We start from the raw sequence: 9,555 nt of genomic DNA, 5'->3' as shown, positions 1-9,555 counted from the left end.
GGGGGACTCCCTCTGACAGAAAACAAGGTGTTTCCCCAGAGTCGGAGGTCTGCTTCCACAGAGGAAGGGACAATGATCATCCGTCGTTTTGTTTTACTGGATCCACATGCAGACGTGCAGAACCACCTCTGGAGGCGTCTCATGTGAAACAAACCAGCGGAACCACTGTGTGAGTGACATCATTTCAACAGCTTCATGACGGAGACAGCTGTTATCACTTGCCAGATCTTACGTGGCTGAGTTGACTTTTTTTAAAAATGTCGAATCTAGTTTGTGATAAACGAGTTTTCATGGTGGTTGAATTTAATTCCACTCCCAGAAACAAATGTCTGGGCCGGAAAAATCAAGCTTCTTCCCAATTTATGGCGAAGCCCAGATTTAACAGGTGTGATGTCAACACCTGATCCTGCATCAGCGCCTCCTGTCTGAATTGACAGGAGCAGCAGATCATCCAGGTAAAACAAAAACTCTCGTCTCTGTGTTAGGATGACCGGTATGCGTTCTCTGGATGTTAAACAACAGATCCAAGAACGGTCTCACCCCTCCGATCCGTGAGTAAAAACCTTGTGTTTTCTCTCCGTTGGGGAACTCTGTAGATTACTTTTATCAGAAAACACTTGGATTTCTGCATTTAGGGATGAGAATCAGTCTGATGATGACGGGGCCGTTTTTTATAACTCCTCTGAATGGAGGGGTTCGGGTTGCAAACTGTAACTTGTACCATTTGCATAAAAACCTTGTCCATCCATCTGAAAAACGGCGAGCATGTTTTAGCCACTCTACGTAACGTTCGTAGGGTGAACGTGCGTTAAGTGATGTGTCATGTTTTGTACGGCTGTCAGCCGTCCGACCCTCAACCGCCGTCATGCGTCGCGGGAATGTTTTCTGTGTGATCCCGGGCGAGACTTGTGCTGAGGCGCAGCGTGTGACAGCTGATGACACGGTGGGCTGCGCGTTTGACGTCGCTGTGCGAACGTTGAAAAGGCGGAGGGCGTGACTTCGTTTACGCCGTGCTGTTGGAGTGAAGGCTGCTAGCCCCGCGGGAGCACCCGTTGTCTCTGGAGGGACGCGCGCCGCTCTCGCTGGAGGGGCGCGCGCTGGAGGGAGGCGGGACTCATTACCGGGTTCTTTCAGCTGCTTCACGTTTAGCTGCGGTGAGCTGCCGAAAGCTGAGACGCGGTGGGTGACGCTGCCCGCGTTTGATTCGTCGGGACGGGTGTCGTTTCTTGTGAGAGAGAAGGGCCCCCACCCGAACCAGCCTGCGGACCACATTTATACCGATGTGAGCTGGTTAGCGCCGGCAGCTGTGTGTGTGCGCCAGCATCAACGTAGCGCCGTTGGATGGAGGCTGTCCATCTTAGTGATCGACTCGTCATGTCAGAGCGGCGGTGAGTTAAAATCCTGTTTAAGGACACCGGCTCATGTGGAGGCTGTTCCATCCCACGAGTGCGAGTTGACACCGCTTGAGTGAGGATCGTGCAGTTCTAGTTGGTAATGAGTTATTTTCGCTTACCGTTGTGCCGTGATCGACTCGTCATGTCTAGAGCGACGGTGAGTTTAAAAACCTTTAATTAAGGACACCGGCTCATGTGTGGAGGCTGTTCTGTGATCGACTCGTCATGTCTTAGAGCGACGGTGAGTTTAAAAACCTTTATTTAAGGACACCGGCTCGTGTGTGGGGCTGTTTCATCCCACAGGTACGAGTTGACATCACTTGGGTGAAAAACGTGCAGCCCGGGATTATAACGAGTTATTTTCACTTACCATCGTGCCCTGTAAGCGATTAATAATGTCTTGGAGCGGCGGTGAGTTTAAAAAACCTTATAAAGGACACCGGCTCTTATGTGTGCGGCCGCTGTGAGCTCATCCGGGCTTACAGACTGGCTAAAAAACAGACACTTGATCATTAATGATGATTTATTTCAACTTTCGTGTCACTTTTACACACACCCTCCGGAGACCGTCATTTTGAGAGCTTTCTCTCTCATGAGCTCTGCGATTGTTTGCCCAGAGCGCTGTCTTGCAGGCGAACTCTGGGGAAACGCTGAGCTGCAGGCTGCCGGAGTGAAGAGGGCTGGATTCTGACGGGCGGGGCTGGTGGTGGAACTCAGCGAGAGCCGCGGCCGTGGAAAAGTCGAAGCTTGCTCGCGACGGTCCCTCCAGCGGGACGGGGTGGGCCGCGCGGCTTGATGAGGTGGCGCACAGCCTCTGGCACCTCCTCCGACTGTTTCACTTCGCCAGCATGGTTTGAAGCTGCTCTGAACAGCGCGTCCGCGATGTTTCATCAGGTCTTGTGCAGATTCTCCGGCAGCGAGGGGAGTAACGAAGCCAGGTGGGTCGTTGGGTCGTCGTCCTCCGCGCTGCAGTCCTCGACAGGCAAACCGTGGGAGAGGCACACATGTTGAGCTGGCGTCAGCTGCCTGACAGAGGGAGTTCTTTGTCTCCAAGGCAGGTCTGCGGCCTTCAATCCCTTGGACATGCTATGTGCTAGCAGCGCACGTTGTTGCTAACTGCGGCTGCCTGAAAAACACATTGGTGGGCTCGATTTGAGAGCGTGTTCGCCGTCTGGTTCGTGTTCCTCCGGAGGGACGGGACGCTGCTCCGGCCTGGGCAGCTTCGCTCCGGAAGCTTCCGCGAGGCTTGGCTCCAGGAGGGGTTACCGAGGAATAGCCCCGCTCGGTGAATCCCTCAACTCTGGTGATGGGAGCGGACTGGGGACCGACTCCTCTAATCTACCAGGAAAGAACCGTCTGCGGCCTCGCCCGTGGAACGTCCTGTTGGAACGTGAGGCCGTATGGATCAAGACGGTGAGCCACAGTGGAGCCCAGTGAAAAACAACCTTCCCGCCGATCATCCGAACTGGCGGGAAAAGGCGAGGGACGTAGAAAAAAAGGGGTCCCTTCATGTCAGCCTCCTCCCGGGTTCCGCCGGGCAACCCCTGAGGGCGCTGTCGGCCGGGAGCGGTGTGATCGCCGATGCGAAACGAGGTGGGATGGGGTGAGCATTCACTCAGCCCCCCTCCACCTACACTACGCTCCCCGGGAGGGAATGAGCAGCGGGGGCTGCAGCTGAGCACGCCTTGCCCCGGAGGAACCATCCGGTTCGCCCCGAGGGTCGGCGATAAGAGGAAAAAACACAAGATGGCGTTGTCCAGCGTGTAGTGACCTGTCACTGGGAAATGTTCCACGAAGCTTACCTTGGAATAAGACTGCTGTCATCTTCTCCTCGGGGAGGAGAACTCACCGGACGACCGGAGGTCGACTGCCGGGCCCAGCATCCTTCACAAGGTTGGTCATTTACACAACTTATCTTCTTTGTTCTTCTGACAGTGCTATATTAGCTCGCTGAAGAAAAAATGGGAGCCGATTTCCCGCTCTTAACGTAATTTATACGGACCGGGTGGGGCCCACACAGCAGGTGGGCGTGGACTAATTTTTTCAGTGCTTATGCTCTGCATAACGGGATAAACCCACTAAAGCGAAGGCCTTAAAGGGCGAAGCTTATACGACATAGAACCGCAGTTATCACTCCTTTTGGTCTTTTTGAGTTTTTATGGATGCTCTTCAGCCTTTCAGGCACAGTGCAGATGTTCCAGCAACTTATGGATTCAGTACTGCAGGGTATGCTGTTTTTGTTAGTCTATTTGGACGATATATTGGTGGCTAGTCCCTCGGTGGCAGAACGCGTGGTGCACTTTTGGCAGCTGTTTGTTCAGCTCAGTGAGCACAATCCGATTGTTAACCCAGCTAAATGCCAGTTCGGTCTGCCTGCTGTTGACCTGGGACACAGACTGTCTTCTCAAGCGGCAGTTTCCCTACCTGCCAAGGTTGAAGTAATTTCACCTTTTTCTCACCCTCCCTCAGTGAAGCCCCTACAGGAGTTTTTGGAGATGGTGAACTTTTATAACCATTTCATCCCACGGGCGGCTCACCTTATACAACTCTTTTATGAAACACTTACAGGCAAAAAAGGGGGCCAGCAAATAGAGTGAACCCCCGAGAGGGTACAGGCATTTGATGATGCCAAAAAGGCTTTGGCTAATGCTGCACTTTTGGCCCATCTATCTCCTGCAGCTCCTGTGGCTCTGACAACTGATGTCTCTGATTATGCAGGTGGGGCTGTTTGTGAACAATGGGTGGATGGCGCATGGCAACCCCTTGCTGCTTTTAGCAGGAAACTCTAGGATGCCCAAAAAATATATAGCCCCTTTGATAGAGAACGGCTCACCTGTTTTTATAGTACCATGCCATTTCCAGTTCATGTTGAAGGGCAGGGACTTTACTGCTTTTGCTGACCACAAGCCTCTCACTTTTGCTAGGGCAAAAGTTTCTAAACCATGGCTAGAACAGCAACAACGGCATTTGTTTGCCATTTCGGAGTTTACTACAGACATTCAGCATGTGGCTGGCAAGAATAATCTGACTGTCTGACCAAAGCAAGGGTTGTTTCTGTGCATTTAGGCATGGATTACCTCACCATGGCCACAGACCAACTGACAGACCTGAGTATTCTGGCCTTTAAGGTGGCTGAATCCAGTTTGCGTTTGGAGGAGATTTCCTTTCTTGAGTGTGGTACAATCCTTTTTAGTGATGTCCCAACTGGCAAGCCTTGACCTTTGGTTCCTAGTGGTTGGCGTCAGTGGGTTTTTGATGCAGTTCATTCCCTTTCATACCCAGAGGTGAAAGTTTCAGTAAAACTGGTAGGGGCAAAGTTTGTATGGCCAAATCTCCGTAGAGATGAACGCACATGGGTGGCTTCCTATTTAGCTTGCCAGCATGCTAAGGTGCAACGGCACACTAAGGTGCCACTGGAGCTGTTTGCTATTACACAAGGGAAGTTTGAGCATGTGCATGTGGACTTATTATTATTATTATTATTAATAATATATATATATATATATATTGGAAGTGTAAAGAGCATAACTTACTTGTAATGTGCACAAATAAACATTTAGTACTAAAAAGCTGTTTCACATGCATGCAGGCTGCAGAATCAAACAATCCATGGCTGACAGCAGCTGCTTGTCATCGGTTTATCTCAAGGCAGGAAGTCGTAAGCAGGTGGACCGTGCTCCTACAGCATGTTCGTATTTGCGGATAAGTACAAACAAAAACTATTTATGATGCACCAAATTTATCATGGGCAGAGTAAAATAATAATAATAAAAATTCAAAAATGATTAGGAAAAAAAACTCCATGTTTGAAGACCAGGAGATAAGAGTAAGTTTGATCAAAAACAAGGCCTCATGTTAGACTACTGGATCTGCAGGATGAGTGGGCTGGAAGGTCTTCACAAAACTCTGGCCTGGAATTTTTTTTTTATTGTCAAATATCATTTTGGGCATTCTAATTATGAAAAATCCCCCTAATATATAATTTATATTTTTAAGCTGTTAAATTGGGTGGTCAATTTTCCCTGAATAAATAGAAATGGCCGTAAAGTTAAAGAACAATAAAAGGTTTCAGTGTGGTCAGAATGTTTTTAAAGAGACAACAGAAAGATGACTTTAGATCATAAAGAGAGGCAACCCTGTCATGGGAGAAATTCTGATGTACCCCCAAACCCTTGTGGTTTCAGATAAACACAACTGATAGGCATACGTTTGCCAAGTTTGCTTGGTTAGATGTCAAAAGAAGGCAAATAAAGTGACTTCAGGAAACATAATAAAACACCCATAGCAATCAATAGGCATGGCGATTATATTCCCATGTCCTTTTGATAACACAATATGACTAAATCATGTACCAAAGCATGAAACATTCTTGAAACCAGTAACAAAAAACAATAGTCCTTGACACTACTTAGATTGGTTGTTAATCTATATTTATTTTTCAAAAAATAAATAAAAAATAGAACAAATTATATAATGATAAGGTTAAGTTGAAAAGAAACAAATAATTAAATGGCTATTTTAACCAAACATTTTTTTTCTAAATTTTTGACAGTCATCTTATTAAATCAGCAAAAACATTTTATTAACATACAGTTTATTTTAGATCAAAGGCAAAGTTAAAATACTTTTGCTATAATTAAATTCAAATGTAATAAGCCATGTGAAAAATAACATTTTACAATTAAACCATTTATTTGACTAATGACAGATTGGTGTGGAAAGAAAGAAAAATGGATTAGGAGTGGTCCTGGAGGAGGAGCTGGCAAAGAATGTAGTAGAGGTGAAAATAGTGTCAGATAGAGTGATGTGTCTGAAGGTAGAAGTAGAAGGTCTGATGTTAAATGTTGTCAGTGGTTATGCTCCACAGGTTGGATGTGACATAGAGGAGAAAGATATGTTTTGGAAGGAGATGAATGAGGCGATAGAGAGTATAATTTTATATTTTACTTATGTTTGAATTTGAATTCCCAGGAAGGAGACAGTGGTGATCGGAGCAGACCTGAATGGACATGTTGGTGAAGGAAAAAGAGGAGATGAGGAAGTGATTGGTAGGTTTTGGTGTCAAGGAAAGAAACCAGAAAGGACAGATGGTGGTGGATTTTGCAAAGAGAATGGAAATGGCTGTAATCAACACCTGTTTCCAAAAGAGGGAGAAACACTGAGTGACCTATGAGAGTGGAGGAATAAGTACACAGGTAGACTACATTCTGTGTAGAAGAAAAAACATGGGGGAGATTGGGGATTGCAAGATTGTGGCAGAGGAGAGTGTAGCCAGACAGAATCGGATGGTTGTGTGTAGAATGACTGTTGTGAAGAAGAGAAAAATAGTAAAATCAGAGTACACGAAATGGTGGAAGCTGAGGAAGGAAGAATATTGTGAGAAATTCAATGAGGAGCTGTTAAAGGCTCTGGGTGGTAAGAAAGAGCTTGGGCTACTACAGCAACAGTAATAAGAGAGACGTAGGAAGGTACTTGGTGTGTCATCTGGACAGAGACAAGATGATAAGGAAACCTGGTGGTGGAATAATGAAGTGCAGGAAGCTATTCAAATAAAGAGGTTAACCTAGAAGAAATATGACAATGAGAGGACTGAAGAGAGGAGACAGGAATATAAGGATATGCATTGTAGAGCAAAGAGGGAAGTAGCTAAGGAAAAGCAGAAGGCACATGATGAGTTGTATGGGAAGCTGGACAATAAAGAGGGTGAGAAGGACTTGCAAGACAAAGGGATCAGGCTGGAAAGGATGCACAGCAAGTTAGGCTTGTTAAAGAAAGGAATAGTAATGTTTTAACAAGTGAGGAGAGTATGATGGGAAGGGGTACTTTGAGGAGCTAATGAATGAAGAGAATGAAAGGGAAAGAAAAGTAGAGACCAGGGAAACTGTGGAAAAGGAAGTGGGAAAGATTAGTGAGGGTGAAGTTCAGAAAGTTCTGAACAGAATGAAGGGGAAGGTAGTAGGACATGAAGACATACCAGTGGCGGTTTGGAAATGTCTTGGAGAGATGGATGTAAGGTTTTTGACTCAAATATTCAATGGCATATTTGAGGGTGAGAAAATGGTTGAGGAATGGAGAAGAAGTGTGCTGGGGCACATTTTTAAAAACAAGGGTGATGTAGAGAGTCATAGCAACTACAGGAGAATTGAGTTCATGAGTCACACAATGAAGATCTGGGAAGGTGCCGAAGGAGGAGGTGAGGTATTGCATGAGGAAATCTGGAGTGGCAGAGAAGTATGTTAGACTTGTACAGGACATGTATGAGGACAGCAGGACAGAGGTGAGATGTGCGGTAGGAGTGACAGATAGCTTCAAGGTAGAGGTGGGATTGCATCACAGATCGGCTCTGAGCCCCTTCTACTTTGCTCTGGTGATGGACCAACTAACAGATGAGGTCATGCAGGAATCTCCGTGGAATATGGTGTTTGCAGATGACATTGTGATATGTGGTGCGAACAGGGAACAGGTGGAAGATAACTTGGAGAGGTGGAGGTATGCACTTGAAAGACAAAAAATAGACGTCAGTCATAGTAAAACAAAGTGCATGTATGTGAATGAGAGGGAGGCTGGTGGAACAGTGAGGCTACAAGGAACAGAGATCACAAAGGTGCAGGACTTCAAGTATTTGGGGTCCACTGTCCAGGAAGATGGGGAGTGTTTTAAAGAGGTGAAGAAGAGATTCTAGGCAGGATGGAGTGGATGGAGAAAAGTTTCAGGAGTGACTTGCAACTAAAAAAAGTGTCAGCAAAGGTCAAAGGAAAAGCTTACAAGACACTTGTGAGACCAGCTATGCTGTCTGGTTTGGAGACAGTAGCATTGACAAAAAGGTGGAAGACAGAACTGGAAGTGGCATAAATGAAGATGTTGATGTTCAACTTAGGAGTGACAAGAATGGATATGATTAGAAATGAGATCATCAGGGGTACAGCACAGGTTGAATAACAGGGAGATAAAGTTTTTGGCTAGTCTGAGATAGTTTGGGCATGTCCAGAGGAAGTACAGCGGGTATATTGGTAGAAGGATGTTAGAAATACAGCTGCCAGGAAAAAGACAAAGAGGAGATATATGGATGCAATTATAGAGGACATGGAAGAAGTTGAAGTCAGGACAGACGATGCAGAGGACAGAGTGAGATGGAGGAGGATGACTCGCTGTGGGGACCTCTGAAGAGGGAAAAGGCAAATAAATAAGATTTAACAAATGACAAGTTGAAAAAAAATGTAAATAGCACAAAAGTAGTTTAAAAGCCATAATTATTGAATACAGATCTGTAAATAAAATAATTATAGCCTCAAATGAACCACTGCAAATGTAGTAACAGTATCTGAACAGTTTAAGCATTAGCTGGCTCTGTCTTAATGTTGTTTCTAGTTTTCTAACCTAACTTGGAGCATTTAAAGGCAAGAGTCACTGTGGCGCAATGTTTGTCTCAATGATCAGCTTTATCCTATAAGAAAATATTTCCAATCTAGTCAAACTGGTCATTTTCAGGACAAAATTACACCCAAATATAGAGATAATAATAAAAATATTTTTGATTCCCCTCAGAGTATCTAAAAATCTAAACATGAAATAACATGAAATAAAGAAGAGCTTTAGAAGAGCTACTTAATGTTAACGGGTCATTTCCAAGAATCATCTAACTGTTCTTAATATGTGGTGGTCCAACACCTTACTAGGTTAATGTTTGTTTTTTTTTAAACCTACCTTTCATGTTATACATTATTAGCATTTTCTCATTTTTATTTTCAAGCCCCCAGCATTGCTAAATTTGAATTGTAATAACTGGTTTTAAAGCATTAAAATATGTGATTCACATGGCTGACTGCAATGAGTGATTAACAATGATCAACCTCACCGTTATTATCATTTACAGGTTTTCAGGTACGCTGATGCAGATCTTGAATTTTAAAATGACAGGGACAATAGTAAACTCCCCGAGGGTCTTATTATATTTATCAATAAACAGACATGTATGGTCTAAATGTTTCTCATGACTTTATGTTTAATGTTTTAATACATCAGCATCAACTGGGTCACTGAACATTTCTTTTGTTGGTTCTCAAAATTTGGTAAAATAGAAAGTGACTGGTAATTATTGCAATGAAATTAGCACTATGCTAAAATAATCTTATGATATCTAGATAAATATGTTGTAGCTTTT

This window comes from Nematolebias whitei, chromosome 1 (genome assembly GCF_014905685.2).
Source record: "Nematolebias whitei isolate Nwh7 chromosome 1, NemWhi1, whole genome shotgun sequence".
Lineage (NCBI taxonomy): Eukaryota > Metazoa > Chordata > Actinopteri > Cyprinodontiformes > Rivulidae > Nematolebias > Nematolebias whitei.
This window is presented reverse-complemented; position numbering follows the sequence as displayed.